Raw genomic sequence first — 23,524 nt, forward strand, 5'->3', positions numbered from 1 at the left:
CAGTACTGAGCTTTTGGTAAGATACGCTATGGAATGAAATGGCGTGGTAAATACAGCATGCTCTTGTTTACCTCCTCTGTCACCATTGGTAGGGAACCTGTGCCGTGCCACTCATGGAAATGGATATAAAAGCAGTGTGTGTGTGTGTGTGCGCACGCGCGTGTGAGCTGACATTAACTTTTTGTTTTATACCCATAAACTTTTTGTTTCGAAGGAAGTGCACTAAAAACCCCCACATATAAGGAGTCCTGTGGCACCGTATAGACTAACAGACATATTGGAGCATAAGCGATGCGTCTGACAAAGTGGGTATTCATCCACGAAAGCTTATGCTCCAATAAGTCCATTAGTCTATAAGGTGCCACAGGACTCTTTGCTGCTTTTACCAATCCAGACTAACACGGCTACCCCTCTGATACTTGACACATATAAAGAGTTGCACTGACTTTGCAAACAGCTACTAAATAAGGAAGAGAAAGTGGAGGTCAGAATTGGGATCCTGGCTGTTGTCCTTTTAAATGCAAAACATCATGTTCATTTCAATTCTTTTCAGTAGCCTGAGGCAGAAGAGGAAGATATGAAATTGTTTGCCGCATGGATTAAAAAAAAAAAACAAAAAAAACAAACAAACAGTATTTTCAGAGACTGGACAAACCAGAATCATTTATCTGAGACCCCATGAATTTGGGAGTTCAGGTAAAATGAGTTCCAGATTAGAGCCTTGCAAGGGACTATTTTTTTAATCCTGCTCTTCTCCCATCCCACAATAACAACTCCCACCTGCTCCCCCATTGTTTCTTGCATTTTTATTCCTCCTTAGATCCTGCAAATCCTCCAAGACAGACCGATTCCCCCATGCTACAAAAAAGAAAAAAAAGGTCAATTAATATCTTAAATCAATAAACGGAATTCAGACACAATTTTACCACTAAAAGAATAAAACAAATCTTGCTTAAAAGTATGTAAAATACACTTTAACTCCTGTTATAAAATAGACACCAAGTCTTTTTCTATCTCTCACTTAAATTTAAGTATTAAAACATTTAAAGTGTTTTTCCACAAATTACCACCGTGGTTTTGGTTTTTATTTTTTTGCCCACCTAATCCTACCTGCAACACAGTACATTTTACTAGCTCCATCTATTATGGCAGTGGGTCCTGCAGGGCCCACTGAATCCCAATCCCAATCCCACTACCGGGCTCTGATCCAGATCACATCCAGTCGCAGTCAACCTTGGGACCAGATGATCTGCAGGATCCAAAGGAGGGTATAGATGGCTTTTATGTTACCTTTATACACTCTCCATCAGATCATGGAACTGGCCTGCAGCCAGTTTGACATCCTGTGGCAAGTTAGAACAACTTCCAGAGGAGATCTGGGAAGGAAACATGAATCAGAAAGCAGTGCCCACTTACCCCTGTGCACTTGGACCCAAAGTTCAGGGAAGACACATATGTAGGAAGAGTGTTATTCCCACCCCCCCACCCCCCAGTACCTTCATCCTGTATGGCTAAGATACCTGGGTCATGACACAGATAACTGCATGAATGTGCAGGTGATAGATGGTGGAATCAGATGATAAACATCACCTTCTCACCACGGGTCATCCAGCTACCCCAGACACATAGCACTGAAACCTATGTGCCACAGCAGACTAAGGGGTAAGCTCTCTCGATATGGTAAGCAGAACACTGGATGCTGCAATTCTCAGTTGTAAAAAGACAGTCCTCGCTGTAGCATGTGGCTTAGTGGTACATGCATCATCTCCCAATACGGAGTAATTACTGGGCAGTCTTCCATGTTCTTAATTCCTTTTCTAGGCTTTGGAGAGATTTAAAAAAAAACCCAACAACACAACACATTTTTTAACAGTTCAAAACATAAAACAATGCACATCACAGGCCTTATCTAACTTATTGAAGGCAACGGGTGTTTTGCATGAGCTCAGAAGGTCCCTAAAAGGCCAGATTTTTTAAACAGGTAGGTGAATTACTAAAAGACAACATGCAATAGTTGCATATGAAGTTTTGAATCTCCTCATGTGTATATGCATCTCCTATGACTGTGCATGTAAATGGCCATTTAGATTTCTGGTTGTTTGGAAATCTGGCCTTAAATATCTATTATAATAAAATAATTAAATTGAATTAACAAACATTTATATAGCACCTATAATTAGCAAAAAATTACATGCAAGATTTCATGGACCAGATCCTCATCAGGTGTTGCTCTTTTGAGGAGTTACATCAATTTACACCAGTTCTGACCTGGCCCCATATGTGTCTGATTGACTTCCTTCACCACTGAAATGCAGCAACGAATTGAGGGGGACAAAAGAAAACCATGGTAGCTGTTTAACAGCAACAGTACTACCTACCAACAGTGTACGAAAAGAAAATGAAAACAATTTATCTAAAGTGAAACTACAGGGAGTGTAAATAGGCCAGAATGCACAGTAATAACCTGAGATGGAAATTAGCTAAGACACCAGGGCTCTCACTCCTGCTCTATGTGGGATTGTAAATACGTGTAAACAAACAGTACTTTGGTTTTCCATTTTGACTAAATTCCTCTCATGTTTTATATAGAAATAGAAAACTGTGTAAAAGGTACATACTAAATCCTGAGGACACACTGTGCAGCTTAGCTGTCCCTTTAAACCAGGGCCATGTTTTTAATTTTATACCCAAATATACGCTGAACCTCTCACAGTTTTGGTTCATTCTTGGATAAATATTTGATCTGAGAGCATGCATGGCAATACCCAGCTTAGAGAAATGAACCCCACATTATTATTTTTAAAATGACATTTAGTGCTCGTGAAAGGTATTGGATTGAGTGCCTGGGGGAGTGAAGTCCTCTATCCAAGGAAAAGGGCAGTGGCTTGTCAAGCTTGCCCTGCACCTTAGTCCAACCAATGTGCTTCAATCATTACTTGAGGAACTACTTCCAGGTTTGAGAGAGAGGAGTTCAGTTCCCATCTTCATTCATTCCTTGGCATCTCTGGTGAGACTGTCAACAAGCACCAATTATGGGGGAGCTTGTGTGATGTACAGATAGAGGCAACAGGACTGAGGCCACTGTCTTGTTCCTCGTAAGCTACCATAGTAAGCTATTATATAAGTGCAAGTTTCATACATTCTGATACAAGCTAAACTGAACCAGTGACCCAAGGTCTCTGTGAACCATCAAAAATCCACTAAGACATCCAGTTCCCTATTTTCTTGCTGGTTATCATCTGTTGGACAAATTCAGATGGATGTCACAAACACTTAATCTCTTTCCAGTAACGCTCACACTAAATGACAATAGGAAAAAGATCCATGATCTTATGGATAATTACAGTGCTCTGGCTATAACAAAGAACAAACGTAAGCCAGGTCTGATCACCCAGGAAATAGACTGCTGATATGTTTCTGTTCATAACAAATATTCACCAAACAGTTAGGATGAGTAATTTTCCAATTTATGGGTGTTTGCCAACTCTTTGCTTCAACTGTTCAGTATTGGTTATTCATAGGTGTGTTCGATGGTCATTAGAGTCAGATGGTATTGTTTCTGCTCTGATTGGATGATTGAAACCTTCTAAAGAGGACAGTGATGAACAACAAATAAGAAATATCACCTGGCACGAATAATCATTCATATTAAAATTCATGAATCATTAAATCCCAGTGGTGGCACGAATACCTACAAATATGACCCCACTTTGCATCTATCTAACCTACTTGGATTCCATCACTGTTGTAACTGGATACCTAAAATCTACATGATTACTATGTAACCAGCTTGATAACACGTCACAATTAGAGAGCACAGGCTATGGCCCCCAGAATTCTGATCCAGAGCTGTATCTGGCTTTCCAAATTCAGTGATGTTCAGATCTGGTTCACTATAAAAATAGTTTGGTTCACTATAAAAATACAGGAACCATTTGCAAAATTCAGATGTAGTTACAGGTTTAGACTTCAAGTAGTTATTCACATAAGCAGCCTGAAGTTTGGAGACTTATTTCAAGCTTTTCTGAACTAATCTGAATTTCTGGAATTTGCAAAAATTGGTTGGGAGGCTCACAAGAATAGGCTTCTTATGTGATTACCAGTGCACCCAGTTAAACCAGAAATAGTAGAAGAAAGGGGGAAGAGGCAGTTTTGCAGGGATCATATAATTAATATAATCAATAATAAATGCTTTGTACTTGAATAGCATCTTCCATGGGATTATCAGAAAGCAGTTCATAAACTTTCATTAATTAATCGCCTGTGAAAAAGGTGGGGTAAATTTTAGCATTACAGACATGGAAGCTGAGGCATTGAGTGGTGAGAGTGACTTCCCTAAGATTTTATGGTTAGTCAGTGGCAGAGCTGAGATAGAATACAAGACTCCATATACCCAGTCTTCTACTCTAACCAATAGCCTGCACGGCATCCAACTTTGACATGCATTTGAAGATGCTGGCTTCCTTTGATGACATAAAATTAATTTTAAGGGCCCTTGTGCCCATTACCGTGATCTGTCCCTTCTTCCTCCTTGCTGTAAATGTTACCCCTGTGTCCTGTTGCTGTACCTACGTAAATATTGTGGCACATGGTGTACTGCATGCACATTTCCCTACCATTTGAAGGGCCGTACAACATTTAAGCTTTTGTGACGTTCCCCTGGTGTTATCTGGACTTGTGATCTGCTAGGTCACTCCAGTCCTTGACTCTGGGAGCCAGACTTACCCTGCGCTGCTGTGAGAACCCCCACTCCGGGGCTGTTCACGCACAGCCTCTGACATGTAAGCTGCTCCCAGCTACTTGCAACCGAATGCCACTAGTCAATATCTCTGGTCCCAGACACAACCCTAGGAACCTCCGTCTTGCAGTGTCCAGGTATGCCTGCTGGACGCTGCAAGCTTATATGAGTTCGCCAGTTTAACAAAGAAATTGATATGTACCAGGCTTGCGAGCCCAAGGTGAGTTTCTGACATGCTTCAAACCAAACATACTGCTTCAGGTAGAACAAACAAATGAATTTATTAACTACAAAGATAGATTTTAAGTGATATTAAGTGACAGGCAAAAAGTCAGACTGGTTACCAAAATAAAATAAAATACAAGCATACAGTCTAAATTCTCAACCCTATTAGGCTGAGCAACAACTATATTAAGCAGTTTTTCTCACCCTACTGGATATTGCAGTCCTTAATATACAGGTTTGTTCCTTAAACCTGGGCCAGTCTCCTGTGTTGGAGTCTTGTCTTCTTCTCAGTGTCTTGGTTGCTTGCAGCATAGGAGGGGGCAGGAGAAGGGCCCAGTATGTGTCCACTCTGTCTGTTTTATACCCTCAGTCCATGTGCTTGGGGAGCATTGCTGAATCTCTCCAAGCAAGGTTGAGCAGTTCCCCTGGTGTGGCCTCATGCAGGTGAGTCATTAAATTGTAGCTCCCTTGCTGGACAATGGCTGTTGATGGGTTGTTTGACACCCTGCCTGGGCGTTGGTTACTTTCCTTACTGTTGCTTCTGGGGAGCTAATATCTGGCTGATTTCCCAACTTAGAGCATGTTTTAGTGACCACCATACAACACAATTCTGATACACATATATGGATAGAGAAATGACTTTCAGCAGATCATAACCTTTCCCCTGATACCTTACAGGCATGCCTTATATGTGAGATCACAATTATATGAAAATGAGGAATATGGGGGTTACAGTACACTCCCCCAAGGTATAGAATGTCACACTGTCCCTTCTTCCCCCTTGCTGGAAATGACAGGTTTCAGAGTAGCAGCCGTGTTAGTCTGTATTCGCAAAAAGAAAAGGAGTACTTGTGGCACCTTAGAGACTAACAAATTTATTAGAGCATATGCATCCGATGAAGTGAGCTGTAGCTCACGAAAGCTTATGCTCTAATAAATTTGTTAGTCTCTAAGGTGCCACAAGTACTCCTTTTCTTCTTGCTGGAAATGTTATCCTTGTGTCCTGTTGCTGTACCTACGTAAATATTGTGACACATGGTGTACTGCATGCACATTTCCCTACCATTTGAAGGGCCACGCAACATTCAAGCATAGCCAGGTGAGCAAAGGATGACATTTAGCCATAACTCTGATTCTATGTCTGTGCAGACCGTATGCATAGAGAGGTGTGTGTGTGTGTGTGTGTGTGTGTGTGTGTGTGTGTGTGTGTGTGTGTGTGTGTGTGTGTGTGAGAACTGAATGCTTTCTACTGTAGACTATGCCCTGATTCCTCACTCATGACTAATGGAGTCAGCCCAAATCACTAGGAATTAAGTGTTTCTTTAAAATAATCTGTTAAAACAGCAGAGTTGTTCAAATCACGCAAAAGGAGGAAATCTGAACTCAAATCCTCACACCCTTGTAGCTTCAGTTTGACATGTAGAATGCCCCGAAACAAACAGGGTGGGAGGGCTGGTCATTCTACAACCTTTGTAACACTCACTACTAGCTATTTATGTACCCCTCCCCACAATCCCGTTTATCTGTATATCCACAAAAAACCCTCTGTTCCACAGTCACTGTCTGCAACTTCACATGACTCCTACACTCTGCTGGTAACATCCTACCCACTGAGGTATTGAACAATGCTGGAGCTGCAAGCTGCTGATGGGGGTGAGGAAGTGGGTTGGCGCTTTGGACAGAATATTACTGGAGTAATTTTGTTAACTAAGCAGGCAAAGAATTAATTATAAATATATTTTTAAAAAGGAAGCAAAGAATTAAGAGTCCAGTCCAGTGAGATGCTGAGAGCCTTTTAGCCCCGTGTTCAATAGAGGCTCTGTCTGTCTTAGTGGAGAGACGTAGGGAAATGTGATAACTTTCAAGAATACTGTAACGCTGTTTTTATCCAGCATAGATACAAATACAAGGCTGAGACTTAGGCTGGTGTACACTTAAAGAGTGTGCTGGCACAGCTGTGTCGGTTTCGAGTCTGAAAAATCTAATCCCTACTGCACATAGTCATGCTGGCAAAAGCCCTAGTGTACACATGGTTATACAGGCAAAAAAGTCCTTGTCTCAGCACAGCCTCTTGCATTCAGGGAACTGGTTTAAGCTACACTGGCAGAGAACTCTTGCCAGTATGAGCTGTGTCTCCACTAGGGCAGTTTGCTGGTATAGCTCTACTAATAAAGCTATGCTGCCAAACCATTTCTCGGCATAGACAAGGCCTTATATCAATATGCACAGACAGGTCAAAACCAGAACTTCTGAATTTCAGGGTGAGAGGGGTCTTTTTTGAATACATGGATCTGAACTAGCCCTTTTAGGCTATGTCTACACTGCGCACCATACAATGGTGGGGATGTGCCGCTGCAGTCGTGCCTTAGTAAGGTGCTCAATGTAGCCACTCTGTCGCCAGGAGAGAGCTCTCCCGGTGACAAAATAAAACCACCCCCAATAAGGAGGGATAGCTTTGTTGCCAGGAGCATGTCTCCCGAAGATGAAGCGCTGTCTACACTGGCGCTTTTTGTCATTAAAATTTTTGTCATTTTTTTCACACCCCTGAGCGACAAAAGTTTTAACAACCAAAGTGCAGTGTATACCAGCTTGGTTTGGCTTGGAGTTAGAAAATGCCTATTTTAGATATGGCTGGAACTTCATAAAAAGCAACCGCTCTGATAAGATTTCAGCCTAATGTTGGAAATCTTTGAAGAGTGCCCTATTTTGGGCAAGATCTTAGGAGCCTGTGAGATTTCAGCACCATAAATCTCAAATCAGGTCCATGATTTGGCCTCAAACCTAACTGATATCTGGATCCAAACCATCTCCTCAGTCTGTCTCTACTGCACAGCAGCTGTTTTGCTTTGCTGTTTTCTCTATGGTTTGAAGAAAAGCCCCACAGCAACTCAGTGGCAATATCAAAACTAGAATACACATTTACTTGTTCCCGGAGCTTGCTTTAGTCACAAGGCCATCCTAACCCTCCAGTAAATAGACAATACATTGAAGAATTTATACATAACAGGTGCATGCTTTCCCCTTTGCACCCGAAAGCTCTGTACAAAGGGTCCTTTATAAAACTTTCTAAGAAATCCTTAACTTATTCTCATTTTAAACACAGAGAGAGAGATTTTAGGAGCAAATATTTCCCTAGCATTTCATTTAATTGTCCAATTCACTAAGTTATCACTTTGGAGTGGCACATTTTTGAAAATTCCAAGATCATAATAAATTCCATTTTACTGAAATAAACAACAAAGTGCCAAAAGGGTGATGAATTATCACCGGCTGCGCGGTAGGGTAGGATGACAGGAGGGAAGCGTGAGCCAGCTAGAATGTCTCTAACGTGCCACTTCTTCTCTGTGCTGCTACTTGTCTTCTGCTTCAGAAATGCAGCTTGTGTATTAATACCCTAGTGAAAAATGAGCTCAGGTAATTCCAACTATGAGCATGCACTCAGTCCTGCTGGCACAAATATTTTCCCTCCAGGTCCATAGCTCAATGACACACAGGCTTACTCATATCTTGATCACACACATCACTACTACCCAGCAACATCAGCCTGGGGTTTGTTTGCTGTTGGATGTTCCATAGTAGGTCCAACTCCCACTCAACAGGCTGTGCAATTACAGCACTCTCAGGTACATACCTCTGGTTCTTGAGCAGCAAGGATTTGGACTATTGTAGTAACATATATATTTACCAGGGTGCAAGCTATGTCACACTTCTGTGGGGAGGGAAAGGCTGAGTGGTAGATTGCCCGAACTCCAATCAAGGAACAGACTCCCCCCACACTCCCAAACTCTACCTACAGACCCAGAATGGGATCTTCTAATATGGGAGTTCTCAGTAGTCTCCAGAGTCAGTACCCCACTGAGATGAAGGGGCAGGAGACTGGGTGTCCCAGAGTTATTGTTTCAAGAAGGGAACACTGCACCATTTCTCATTTTTAAAGTTACACTCACAATGGTAAGGGCTAGAAACGTAGGGCTTGTCTACACAGTGGGGTGACGCACTGTAGATAGTTGTGATTTCTAAAGTGCATTAACATCTTGTACATTAATTGGTCCATGTAGACCCTATTTGGTGTGCACTAAAGTTTCCCTAGTGCCAGGGCCATTCATCACTTCCGGGACTGACCCGTCACTTCTGGAACTGACCGCGTCGGCCAATCGGGACAGCCCCCTGGGTCCCCCAAAGCATGGGGCCCGGAGCGGTCGCCCTGATTCGCTATACCCTAGGAATGGCTCTGATGCCCTTTAACATAGCACTGTTTCAAAGTGCACTATGTTAAAATGCACAAACATGGTCTACATCTAAATGACAGAAAATTCCAGAGACACTGATGGGACAATCAGAGCAGAGCTGGTTCTGGTTCAGGACAATCTCTTAGTCTAGAGATTTAATCAAATCTCTCTCTCTTCTCTGGATCCACGCGCATCTGATCCGTTACTCAACAATCCTGAGCTGGTGTTTTGGGAACTCACAGTGTGGGGAGGCAGATCCAGGCCTATAGCTACAAGTGACAGAAGGAGGAATGTTTTTCAGTTGCAGAACGCAGTAGGGAAAAGTATTTTCATATCCTCAATGATATTGTGCAACATTGTCTCTAACATACCAGCTACATTCAGCAGGATGGAACTTGTTGTGCTGCCAAGTTTACCAGTGGGAACATCCTGACATTTAACTAAATTTACAAGAACAGCACAGGAAAAGGAGTTATAAAAAAGGTACAGCTCCCCCTACTTACCTTGCTGACATGATTTCACCGTGAGGATGTGTTAAATGACCTGGTCCTGCCATTGTTCCCATAGCAAAACCAATGCATTACAATGGAAAATTCAGTCCCCTTTTGGTGCAACTATCATGGCAAAACAACTTTAATAGTAAATGGACATGTGGGGAGAAACATGGAGGTTTTAAATGAGATGGGCCAAGACCAGAACTCTAGACATGACTATCCCCAGACTTTGGTGGAAACGGGACAGCAGTTGAAATATGGATCTGGTATTGAATTTTTGCATCGTGGCCTCATCTCTACTTAAGCCATTTACTTTCCTTTCAATTTTCACAAAAGTTCAGCATCTCAAACAGTTCTTTAAGATCTGCTGTCAGCGATTTGTTATAAACTGGCCACTTGTAACAAATCACTTCACTTAAAATCATTTGAACTATATGCTATTGTAGTCTGAATGTTCTTTAACTAGCAATGAGGGATTCTGTCCCAGGGATTTTGTATTTTGTTTAGGATTTTAGGATACACTGTATTAGGGATTATCAGTTACAGCAATAAAAAGGTATTTTGTTTTTGGAAAGTGTTATATATATATCCGTGTCCTTTAGTGTTTCCTTAACAACCCTGGAAACTTTTATCTCAGGAACACACTAAGTCGGCAATCAGCTGGTTATTATAGCAGCATCCCCAAATCCATTTTTCAGGGTAACAGACCTACACTTTCTTTCCTCTTGCTCCCAATATATTTAAAGAACCGCTTGTTATTGCCTTTTATGTCACTTGCTAGGTGTAACTCATTTTGTGCCTTAGCCTTTCTGATATTGTTCCTACATGTTTGTGCTACTCTTTTGTACTCATCCATAGCAATTTGTCCATGTTTCCACTTTTTGTAGGATTCCTTTTTGATTTTCAGGACAATAAAGAGCTCCTGATGGAGCCATATTGGCCTCTCACTTTTCTTCCTCTCTTGCCTTCGCATGGGGATAGTTTGCAGTTGTGCCTTTAACATTGTCTCCTTGAGAAAATGCCAGCTCTCTTGAATTAACTTTTTCCCTTTGATTTTCTTCCCATGGGACATTATCTATCAGTTCTCTGAGTTTATTAAAGTCTGCTCTTTTGAAGTCCCTTGTCCTTATTCTGCTGCTCACTCTTTCCTTTCCTTAGAAATCATGAAATTATCATTTCATGATCACTGTCAGCCAAACTGCCTTCCACCTTCAGATTTGCTACCAATTCCTCCCTGTTAATCAGAATCCAGTCTAAAATGGCTGTCCCCCTAGTTAATTCCCCCACTTTCTGGAATAAAAAGTTTTCCCCAATACATTACAAGAACTTACTGCAAATTTTGTGTTTTGTCATATTACTTTTCCAACAGAAGTCTGGGTAGGTAAAGCCCCACATTACTATCAGGTCTTATGTTTTGGATATTTCTGTTTTTTGTTCTAGAAATGCCTCATCCACCTGTTCCTCCTGATTTAGTCATCTATAGTGGAATCTTACCAAGACATCTCCCTTATTTGTTATCCCTCTTATCTTTACTCAAACTCTCCACTGGACTCTCTCCTTCTGAACCTCAGAGCAAGTGCATTATACATCAAGAATATATACACCTTGTCCCTTTTTACCCCATCTGTCCTTCCTGAACAAGCTAAACCTCTCTATAGTAATATTCCAGTCCTGAGACTTATCCCACCAAATCTTTGTAATGCCAATTAAGTCATAATTTAACTTAGGTAACAATACTTTCAGTTCACCCAATTTCCCATATGCCTTGCATTTGTGTATACACCTCTAAGATGTTGAGCAGATTCCCACACTGATTTCCCTCTTGTTGCTCCTATGACCCTATTGTAATTGTCCTCCTCTATACCCCACACAACTTTTTTTTTTTTAAAATACCTATGGGCTTTTGTCACCTGCCCCCTTGGAACCTACTTTAAAGACCTCCTCCCTAGGCTGATGAGTCAGGGTGCAAAAATGCTTTTCCCCTTCTAGGTAAGGTGGACCCCATCCCTTCCCAGTAGACCATCTTCCTGGAACAGCAACTCATTGTCAAGGAAGCTGAACCCTACCCTCAACACCATCTGCACAGCCACGTATTCATCTTCAAGATGCGCATGTTCCTTTCTGGGAACTTACTCACAAGTGGGAGGATGGATGAAAACACAACTTGTACCCCTGACCCTAGCTGCCAGAGCTGTGTAGTCACTGATGATCGGCTTTGGGTCAGTCCTGGCAGTATCATTAGTGCCCACGTGGATGAGCAGAATATATACTCATAGACATCAGAGCACAGAGTGGGGCAATGTTGTTTTTCTTCTGCATGGGGCTGGTAAGGCTCTCCTTAGAACTCTATGTACAGTTTTGAACACCTCGGTAACAGAAAGATCTTGACAAACTGAAGGGAATTCAGAGAACAAGAAAAACAATGAATGAGCTAAATTATGAAGAAAGTTTAAAATAATTGAATACTGTGGTCAAATGAACTCTCATTAGCTCTCACTAATTGCTATGGATCACTACTGAAGTCAGTGGGGTTCCGTGCATGTGGGTGAGCGGAAATTGTCCCTGTGTGTTATACATACAGTAGCTTGACTGAAAAACCACTAGGAGTCATGAGAACAGTCTTTAAATATTTGAAAAGTTGAAATGCCAGAAAGGGAGAAGCACTGGTTTGGTAGTTCTTGGAGATATAACTTGGAATAATGCAATAAAATGGAGAAGAAAACTCAGCCTGAATATCAGAAGCCATTTCCTAACAACAAACTCCATTAGACTGTGAAATAGGATCCCAAGGCACATGGTGGAAGCTCCATTAAAAATGTCATGGGACACTTCACTGAAAGGTCTAACAGCACTGCATCAGAAGAAGAGATGAATGGACTAGGTCATTTCAGAGGCCATTACCAATGAATAGGAGTCTATGAATATCTGGTTTTGTGAAAGTTTTGAGCCTATCAGAAATATAGTAGAAAATGAAACAGCTGTGTGCATTCTCTCAGTTTCTTTTCATTCTCCTTTTCTCCAGCCTTCTGGCATGCCCTAATTCCATATGCACATAAACCATATGCTCACATTTGCAGGACCAATATACCAAATAGGATCTTTCCCATCAGCTACCTCAGTGTCGACTTGGCTGAAGTCTACTAGGACATGCAAATTCATCCCTAGTGAAACTCCACTGACTTCAATACAGATACACCAGGGTGAATTTGGCCCATTACAGCATATGTTTTGTCTTAGAATTCTGTGTGTGATGGGAAAACTTTGCAAAATGGGAAGCCCGGGGCTTTGTACCTTAGAAGGCCTGACAGCACCAATGCATGGCCAGACCATGCTACAAAAGTTGAATAAATGGTATATGGACCTTGGGCTGGCCCTCTGCAGGGGATTGGCTTTCACCCTTATTGAACAGCTCTTTGATGACAAAGATCTTTGAGAGTTGCAGCCATTCACAGTTACTAGGTCAATGTCAACTTAAATTTCAAATGTGGCATAATGTGAGGATTTCCAGAGTCGTTCATATAAGTATCAGTTCTCATCTCCAGTTAACTACAAATTGGTAGCTGCAGATTAAAGGTGACCTGCACAGGATTTTAAAGAGTTAGGCCTTCATTTACAAGTGGTCCTTGCTTTTTAATCTGATGAATATAAGAATTGAAGAGTCTGGTCTTCTCTAATCTCTTCTTTGCTAGAGGACATGCTGAGTGCCTGTGAAGATGTTTATTGTGAGCTCTTGAATCTTAATTGAAAGGGCAGTGGTGTTGAAGCTTTAGCAAAGATGTCCTTTATCTAAAATGTCATTAGTCATTGAAATTAACAAAACCAAAAGGCCCAGATCCTCCCCCGAGGCCATGTGCCAAACATGCTGGAAGTGACTTTAAGTCACATTTATACTTCCCCTGACCCAGAGACCAAATGCAGACAAGTCTTTGCCCCATGCCCCCATCTACTCCCTCTATCCTATGAACACAGAGTGGGAAGGGTAGGAGTCAGTGCATCTGCTCTAAGACACCCAAGAATCTACTAGGGAGTCTTCAAGGTACTGGTTAAGACAGTTTTAGGGCAGCTTTGCTCTGCAGGAGTGACATAAAGCAGCTGAAGCAGGGCCCAGGATGTGGCTCCTATTTTACAGACTGCTTTGAGATACCTTAGGTGTGAAAGGCAGTTTATAAATGCAAGATACATTTTTAATATTATCAACATTACCTACTTATCAGCTTGATCTGTGTTAGTTTGGAGAGCAGCATTTAAGTGTCTCCAGACATTCAAAAAGAGCGAATAAATTTATTTTAAACAGACAGACACACACACAGACACACACACACACACACGGTTTCATTCTGGAATTAAATGACATTTCTCTCTGAGGTTATCTTGGCAACAAGTATTGCCACTGGAGGTGTGTGAAAAACTGGGCAACAAAAGGCAAAGCTACTCATTTTTATTTCATTTAATCACACACTCAAACCTGAGCTCTTGTGGCTGGAAAAAAATCATCACCATATTTGATTAATTTTTGTCTTAAAAACAGGCCTTTCCTCAGAGAAAATTAAGCTGTTCCTGAACGATCTGGGTCCCACTGGCTGAGAAAGGTGGCTTTGAAATTAAAGTTTCATTTTGGGGGATGTTTGGGATTTCAAAATAGCTGTTTAATTTTTGCAGAAAAGGAACACTTGAAGAGATACAAAATCACCTAAAATGAAACAGCAAACAATCATCATACAAGAAGTTGTGGAGCAAAACATTCATCAGTTTGTTACCTCTATTGCCAGGTTTCCAAAACCAAGATTTTGGTCCTACAAACTGCTTCATTGGGTATACCCCTGCGTTTGAATCTATGCAACTTTGTTTGTGGTCAGCAGCCTGTATGCTTGGAACAGCTTCCAGAATTGAGGCCAGGTTTTTAAAGATTTATCTAGCAATAGGAGTTAGGCTTGAGCTTTTGAAAATCCCACTAGGTGCCTATCTGCATCTTTAGGCCTGTAAATACCTTCCAAACCTGTCTCTAAGAGTGATTCTGATCTCAGTTACTCTAGTGTAAATGAGGAGGAACTTGCTTGAAGGCAACAGAGTTGTGAGTTTAGCTGGTTTAAGTGAGATCAAATTCTTTTCCCACATTCAGCTACATAAAGCCTGTGAGACTCCACAAGGTCAATGTGGTTACACAGGATTGATTCCAGTTGTAACTGAGAAGATAGTTTAGCCTTTTGCCGCTGTTACAATGTGTCTTTCTTAGGTGGATGGAGCAGATCCGAACAGTTAATACTGTACTTAAAGAGCAACTGGTGGAATCATCCCCCCCCCCACCTCCTTGTATGGACTCCTTCCATCGATAGTCTGACTATATTCACTTTGGCTGAGGTTCAGGGGCTATTCTGGGAAAATGCAAAAGCATCCACAAAACCAACAGCAGATTTATTATTCACGTAGTTTGCCTTTATTTTTACTTCCTGAAGTCTTTAAATAAAATCAAATCATCAATCCAGACAGCTGCTCAGCTTCCCCAGTCTTTCTTGGAAAATGGAAATAACCAGCTGTGTCAGTAAAACGCTAGCCAGGTAGCATCATTCAGGCAAACTTAATATCAAGTCTACAGTGTAATTATTATGGGATTTATTGTATTTTTCTTACACTGGCTTGTTGCTGTGGATTCTTGAAGAGATACTCTCCAATTCTTTCTTGTTTGCATTTCTTTTCTCCTTTCCCACCCCCGTGTTTTGTGCAATATATTCTAGCTTAAACATTTCTTGTACTGCTGTTTTCTCCCAATCCTCAGTTACTTATGGAGGCCCAGCCAGTGGGCCTTCCCTTAAAGAGCTGGCCATCAAGGATGAAAATCATCCTCATGCAGAGGCTCCAAACAAGGTCTATGCATGTATTCTGAGAATTTAAATGGGATGTAAGTGATGCCTAAGTTTTGTCCCAAGCCTGTGCACAAGGCATAATTTCATAAGTTGACCCCATTTGGCAATGAATAATCATTCCCAAACCAATCCTGATGGCTGAGAACTTGTTCATAGTTTGTATGCATCTGCTGAATAATTTGGATAAATAATTTTCAGCCAATGTATTGTTCTCCAAGTGCAGAATTTGATTAGATGGCATTCATTTTGCATACTCTACAACCAGTCACCTCACTAGTATGGTATTGTTTCACTTCTTTGGCTGAATTTTCTTGAACACAAGGATAATGAATGACTAGCAAAGTTCCGTAATGAAGTCTCAAATAGCTAGTTGTTTATTTGGGATTTCTAAACAGTGGGACAAATATTTAGCTTGTATAAATCACAGTTTCATTGAAGTCAGTGGTGCTATACTGATTTATACCAGCTGGGGATGTCACTTTTTTAAAAAAGTTACCAGTGGAAATGAGTATACAAGGTGTTTTACAGTTATTCCAGCTATTCATATAGTAGAACTTTAAATCCCTCCATTGGGTTCCCCTCCAATAGGGTATCAAATTTAAGCTTCTTATCATATTCAAAGCTCTTCATAACCTGCCCCACTCTATTTGTCCTCCTGTGTCAAACTTCATGTTGCCCACTGTCAAGGCTGAATCCCCACTCTGGCACTTCGAGTAAAGAAGGTGGAGGTCCACAAGGATTCTAAAAATTAATTTGCCACTCCAGGCTTGTATTAAACTCCCAAGGTTACAGCTTTTCTCTGACCTTGGCTTGGTAAATGCTGCCACCACCCAAATGCAAAACAAACAAACAACGAACCCACCCTTGGACCCAGGAAGGAGCACTTGGGAATTCCTCCTTATAGGGTACTCTCAAGCCGTTTCAGCCCCCTCCGGGGAAAAGCAGAGAAAGAAAACAGAGGAAATTAGCTGTTGCCCCCAGCTAATCAAACAGCATATACACAAACCTCTTAGGACACCAAAGATCTAATCCTGTTCTTAAAAAAAAGGTAATTTTTATTAAAAACAAAAAGAAAGAAAGAAAATACATTTGGAACTTAGGCTTTTGCTAGATTTTAAAAGAGCAATTCCAAAAGTTAAGCACCCAAAATAGCTTCTTGGGGGTTCAGCTTAAAGGTTACAAGCAAACAAAAGCATCTGGGGTTAGCACAGAGGAGATCCACAAGCCAAAATAAAGAAATAACCTTATTGTGTCTAACTAAACATTCCCTATCCCAGTAAGTTCTGCTAACTATGGAAGATAATTTTTCATACCTGGTTCAAACCTTATACAGTATTTCTGCTTATACCATTGCTGCTTTGTATTCCTGCAGCCCAGAGAGAGCTACCACAAACAAAGAGAAAGTTTCTTTTCCCATTTTAAAAGGTTCTAGCCTTCCCATTGGCTCTTTTGGTCAGGTGCCCACTTTTTTTTTCTTTATCTGGGGGACTTTTTAACCCTTTACAGGTAAAGCAAGTAAAGAACAGCTACCAAGAGGGATTTTACAGCTAACTGGCTGTCCTATCAAAGGGTACTTTTTATCAGTCTATAAATGAAATTTTCCTTGATGGCATCCAGTGAAACTTCTGGAAGCCAGTTATATACTATTGGAATCTTTTCTGATTTCCAGTGCCTTGTGATACACCAAATTGTTCAAGAAAAAAAGAACAGGCAGCGTAATGGAGGCTTGCTCCTTTACAGGCTAGAGGACTGCAGCCTGTTAGTAAGCAGGCACACCTGAGCAGGGAGAAGGTGATTTCCCTCTAAACCCCCGCAGGAAGCTCCCGAGGAGGGAGATGCTCAGGGAGATCAGAGACTTCTGAGTCTTGGTTGGGACAGACTACAGGCAGGAAAGGCCTGGGAGGAGCTCTGATAAGAGGATGAATGCATGGACTAGAGGAGGATTTATTTTGAACTATTTTTGATGAAATGATAGAAGACTCCACAGGAGAAATAAAATACTCCAGCCAGGTAGGGGTGAGGGTGGCCTGTCACAGCAGGGAAGAACTACAGTGAATAGACTTGGAGGGAAACACAAGCCCCAGAACTGAGGTTTTTTTCTTCTGTTTTATGTCAGTACATTAGATCCTAAGAGAAGAGCAGGCCACTCATTAACATGCAGACAGCTGTTTGTGAAAAAAATAATCTTCCAGCGAGAAACCCAGAAGAACTAGTGGAGGATTTTCATTCTCTTCCTAGACTTGAATGATCATTTGTTGTCTATTTTCCCTCCCACTATTTTTGTGGTTTTTCACAGTTCCACAATATATTTATGTCAGTGTTACTTCAGCTCCAACATGACGTGTTTATTTGAAGTCTAATAAAGATCATGAATCAGAACTAATGTACTTTAAACTGTATTTATTTATTTATTATGTTAGGGTAAAATTTACCTGCATCTAGACACACAGTATTAGGTGTGTGGAACAATTTAGTGAGACCTGACTCCTATTTGAAGGCTTACAGGGTGCATAGATCTTGTGCTTGCCCTATGGACAGAGATTGCTTTAATCCTTAAAGCACAAGAATGCTCCCATTCTTCCAATGGAAAGGGAGCACCCAGATGTGTTTCCCATACATGTTTTCATGATTGACTTAAGCATGTGTGTACATGCTTTCCTGAAACAAGGCCAATGTGAATTCCTTCACGTATACTGACTTTCTATTAGTGGTTTTTAATACCTCTCAAATCAAACTCAGCAAAACCACGTAAACAGGACTAATGGAAAGGACAAACATAAAGGGGATATTTTATTCAGTGAGTTGCATTTAGATAGTGGGTCTCACGCTGTAGTCTGGGAGTCATCAATGATCCATGGTGCCTTTCTTGTGGTCTGTGGAATAAAATATTTTGAATCCACATGTACAAGAAAGAGTGCCTAGGCCACAAGCCTAGTTCCACTGTTAAGAAGAAAAGAGGAAAATTAGGAACACAATCCCAAAGAATGGGAAGGGAATTGAAGAGATGGAAGCCAGTACTGGATAGATTTTTGATTTTGAAATAGTCCAATTGTTTATACAAGTTAAGGCACATTACAAATTTTGTTTTGAGAGGAAAAAACAATACATTCAGGGTTACGTAAGAATTGCTTTAGTACTTATTTTGATTTTAAAATTTTACATTTAGTTTTGTATCTTAATAACAGTAGAGGCACAATCCTGCAGTCCCTACTTATGCAAACACTTCTTACTCAAAGTCCTATTGACTTCCGTGGGACCATTTCTAGAGTACAGACCACTCACATAAATATGGCTTGCAGGATCAGGCTCTTGGACTTGTCCCATAATCTCCTTTTCTGCTCAGCACAGTTTTAATATGGCTGATACTTCTTGTGGTGTTGCTGCTTGTGATGAAACGTGTCTACAACCAACCAGCGGCAAACGTTGGAGACTGTCTCTCTTTCTCTATCCATAATCATCATTGGTACCAAAGTGCATCACGAAATCAGGAGATGAAACCCAGCCCCTGGGCACAACAAATCACACACAAGATAAACTATTAATCCTAAATGAGAAACGGTATTGACAGCTGGTGAATATATAAGTGAACAGACTGGCATAGAGTGCAAGTGGGTTATTATTTCTAATGTGTATATTAGTTCGTTTTAATATATTTCTTGGTATGATAAGATGCACTGGTATGCAACAATGTCACTTGACTTGCCCCACTGAACCCCAATTAACCTTGAGACACAGCATCAGATATGTCAGATCAGTTTGTGGATATCTAGATAATTTTTTTTTTTTGCTTTAACAAACTCCCCAAAACAATACTTTGATGGAGTGTTTGCAGGTACACAAAATGCCTAATGAACCACTGCTTGCTCATGAATGGAGGTCAGATTCAAACCATAGCTGATTTCAAGTGCATCTGAGATGAACCTTTCACACAGTTCTACTGAGAAGGTTGTTGTCAAAAGAAGAACAAATATTAGCAATAAAGACAGGAACGACATTATTATCAATTATGGTTCTCTAAAGTAGAAATTTTCTACATTACCCCCGGAGTTCAGATATTGCAAAACTGCTCCTATTCCCCCACCCCTTTTAAAAAAAATTAACTAAAGCATTCTGTTGTAAAATCCAAGATCAGAGGCAAAGAACACAAAGATTACAAGTCAAGATGGCCAGCAAAAGAGCATTTCCCACCACTTAGCTTAATATTCTTATTATAATCATTGGGGAACTGGCACAGCAGGTCCTTAATTGCCACCCATGGTATCTGGATACCATAGTGATGGGTGACTAGAAATACACAGAGACATAGAATAGAATGGGCTCTAATCACGTAAATGTTAGAAGCAACTATTTTGGGCACTGCCAGAAAACATGGATTCCTGTTGCCAATTTGTACTATAGTTTCTAATCAGGAAGAGTGAAATATGTTGCTGGTAATTCTCACTGGCACAAATGCTTCACATCCCAACTGTGTGTGACCAACAGAAGTCCCTAAGGAGGAACATAGAAGAAAGTACAAATATATTTCATGGGCATTAATGAGCCCTATGGAGCTGGGATCTTGTTCTGCCTACTACAGAGATAGCAGCCAATGGCATCTCAGATGGTGGCTGAGAATCCAAGCTTCCCCTGTGTCTGGAGTTGTTCCAAAGGTAATTTATTGGGGTCTCTATCTACTTTAGAACAAAATTATAGGGAATCCAACTAGAAAATGCAAATATATAAAGTGGGATAAACATATACCCCAGAATATTCTCAGTGGAGAATAATGTAGCTATGTCTTTCCATTAGCATTCAAATTTACATGGTTAGGACCTGTTCTCTTCTCTCTTTATTCCAAGACAAAACTACAATAAAATGGGAGTTAAATTTGAAGGTACATACCCATAATTTAAGATTAAAACTTTATAGGGATATTGTATTTATCCCCCAAATACACATTATAAGCCAAAAGCGGCCCTCTTTTACAGATCCAGACTAACACGGCTATCCCTCTGATTATAAACCATAAATTGTTAGTTAACACAAAATTTAAGGGAAATCCAAGCATGTTAAGGTATGGAAGAGCAGTTAAGGCACCCAAACAGCTATAACTCTGCCCTACAGAGATGCCCTGCAATAATAATACAATTATGATTGATACATACTAGTGCAGGGATCAGCAACCTTTGGCCCATGGCCCACCAGGGTAAGTCCCCTGGTGGGCCGGGCCGATTTGTTTACCTGCGGCATCCACAGGTTTGGCTGATTGCAGCTCCCACTGCCTGTGGTTTGCCGCTCCAGGCCAATGGGTGCTGCGGGAAGCGGCATGGGCTGAGGAATGCGCTGGCCGTCACTTCCTGCAGCCCCCATTGGCGTGGAGCGGCAAACCACAGGCAGTGGGAGCTGCAATCAGCCGAACCTGTGGATGCCGCAGGTAAACAAATCGGCCCGGCCCTCCAGGGGGCTTACCCTGGCAGGCCGCGGACCAAAGCTTGCTGATCCCTGTACTAGTGTTTGTGGTCTCAGCTTATATTAAACTGATTTTATAGACACATTAGGTATCAATTTTTGCAAACATCAAGGGGCTAATTCTGTTCCCCACCTTGGTCTCTATATGCTGTTTCATGTCTGTCACTTGCATTTAAAGGGTGACACCAGCACATTTCCACTGTCACCCACTCATTCTTCAAGACACTCGATACTCACATTTGGAGATTGAAATGGCCACATGCTCTGGGTCCTATCCCAAAAGAACTGGGTGGATAAAGGGAGAAGAGATAACCTTGGGCAGAGATTTGGACAGAGAAGTGGAAGGGGGAGTGAGAGAGAGAGAGATACAAAAACAATTAAGTTATAAAAAGAAAGGTAAAGACAACTGAAAGGTCAAATTAGAGAGAGTTTTCTGGCAGGAAACATGCAGGAAACAGGAAAAGATAAAGGAAATCAGTGGGGAAAAATAAGGGACATGGTTTAAAAAAAAAGGTGTCAGAGAAATCCCGGCCCCATTGATGTCAATGGGAGTTTTGTCAAAAAGTTGTAGAAAGTTTGTTTTACCCAAGATTTTTAATTAGTGAATTAAGTGATTAAGTGAATTAAGTGATTTAAGTGCTGTTTCAAGGACAAAATAAAAATCTGAGAATATCTCCAGAATGCCCCTCCCTGCCCCCTATCTCACACACATCTTGTTTTGGAAAGCGTGACAGGTATTTTGATTAATTTTAGTTTGAATCTGTAATTCCGCAGTCCTTCCTCTACTTCCTATGCTGAGGATGAGGCTTGGAAACACCTGTTAGTGACACACGAGTCACAACATTGTCCCAGTGGAGGCCACTCTGGGCCACTGCGCCAAGTAAAGGCATTTATTATGAACTATCTATTACTATGTGGAATATATATGAAGGCATGTGATGCTGAATAGATTTTATTGGCAAAAGATTGCAGTGATTAGATTATCCCAAGTGGTGGGACCACAAGTGACATAGATAAATCCCCCATGAAGGAGCAATACACTTTTGTTAATATACCCAACCTACCATCTAATTTGTTTGCACCATGGATTTGTCTTCTCCTGTTACACTTTTTATGCTTTTCTGAATTGCCTTCTGCTTCCCCCACTTCCCCCCTCCCCCACACACACTGAAGGGCATTGATTACTATGGAAACAAAGATGTCATCAGTCTGGGCAGAACTTTGACATCCGCAACTGCAGAAGGAGTGCAATTTATGCAACCATTTTGTAATTTATAACATAATTTGAGACAGGGATGGGGTGATTTTGCTGTCCAGGCATGTGTTCCACACACATTGCAAATTGCTGGGCCACATTCCGCACGGATTCACACCCATGCAACTCCCTTGGCTTCAATGGCTAGCACAGGGCATAAGTCACTGAAGAATTTTGCCCATCATATTCTGTTTTAGTGTAGCTGAAAATTGCTTTGACAGCTCAATAAGCTTCCTTGTTTATAACCAGCTTTTAACTGACTCGGCTGCATTATGAAGCTTTGCAAAGAGTTTACTTTGTCCAGGATGGAGCATAGATGCTCTGAGCATGAACAATTCAGCATGATGAGCTGCACTCATTTTACATGATGCACAGGGCTGTGCAGCCTTCCTGCCTTTAATGTGTCTACGTTGATTTGTGCTGTATGTTTTCTATTCTTCAATATCTTTTTAAATTTTTGCTGGATCTTTCGGCTCAGTCTCTCAAAACTTTCCTATATGGTCTTGGGAGAATTTTCAATCCATTCTGCATTCTGTATACAAAACCGTGAACTAAGAGAGTCCATTTAAAATAGTTCTTGAGCATGCATGTCTTGGAACTATCTATTTTATTCTTGCCCTAAACTATTAATTAGTATTTGAATTATTACGGTCATACTAAGAGACTTCAATCGGGATCCAAGCTTGTTGATTTACATGAGTGATCACTGTCCTAATCAATACAAAATTATCAGCATTTAGTCCACGATCCTGCAAGCAGCCTCACGGGGATGGACCCCTGGGCACACCCCGTCTCTCTGCAAAGTCTTATGAGCCCATGTCAGTAAAAGGGGCTGCTTACAGGATCAGGACTTTTTACTGGAATTTGAGTGAGTTATGTAAGCCATGTTGACTGTCTTCTTTAATGGGACTTGTCTCGGCAGCTCTGGTGGTCTTTCCTCTCTAGATGACCTGGCCCCGGCTGGTTGCATGCTTCTAGCCACAGCTTGTTTACAAGTTAAATTAATTCAACTGCATGCGGTGTTCTAATTTGTGGCATAGCATATATTTAAGGCACTTTCCTCTGGCTTTGACAAACTTTGCATCCCCCTTCGCTGGCTTTACAAACATGCGGGATTCATTCTGAGATGTATACTATGAGGTCCAATATAAAGACGACTAAGGGCATGATCCTGCATCAGCTAAAGTCAATGGCAAAATTCCTGTTGACTTTGTTGAGTGCAGGAGTGGGCATTTCATCTGATTGCACTGGGCTGAAAACTTACCTTAGAGACA

At 41.2% G+C, this 23,524-nt stretch overlaps 1 long non-coding RNA gene across 1 annotated transcript in view; it reads right to left on the reverse strand.

The window, feature by feature from the left end:
• Nucleotides 1-347: 347 nt before the first annotated feature.
• LOC119858506 overlaps nucleotides 348-23,524 on the reverse strand; it is a 198,326-nt gene continuing 175,149 nt past the window's right edge. The window contains exons 8-10 of the long non-coding RNA XR_005293911.2: nucleotides 16,861-19,052; nucleotides 1,291-1,376; nucleotides 348-858 (exon numbers count right to left, since the gene is read on the reverse strand). This is a non-coding gene — a long non-coding RNA (uncharacterized LOC119858506). The remainder of the gene's footprint in view (nucleotides 859-1,290; nucleotides 1,377-16,860; nucleotides 19,053-23,524) is intronic.

Source organism: Dermochelys coriacea, chromosome 7 (assembly GCF_009764565.3).
Source record: "Dermochelys coriacea isolate rDerCor1 chromosome 7, rDerCor1.pri.v4, whole genome shotgun sequence".
Classification (NCBI taxonomy): Eukaryota; Metazoa; Chordata; order Testudines; family Dermochelyidae; genus Dermochelys; species Dermochelys coriacea.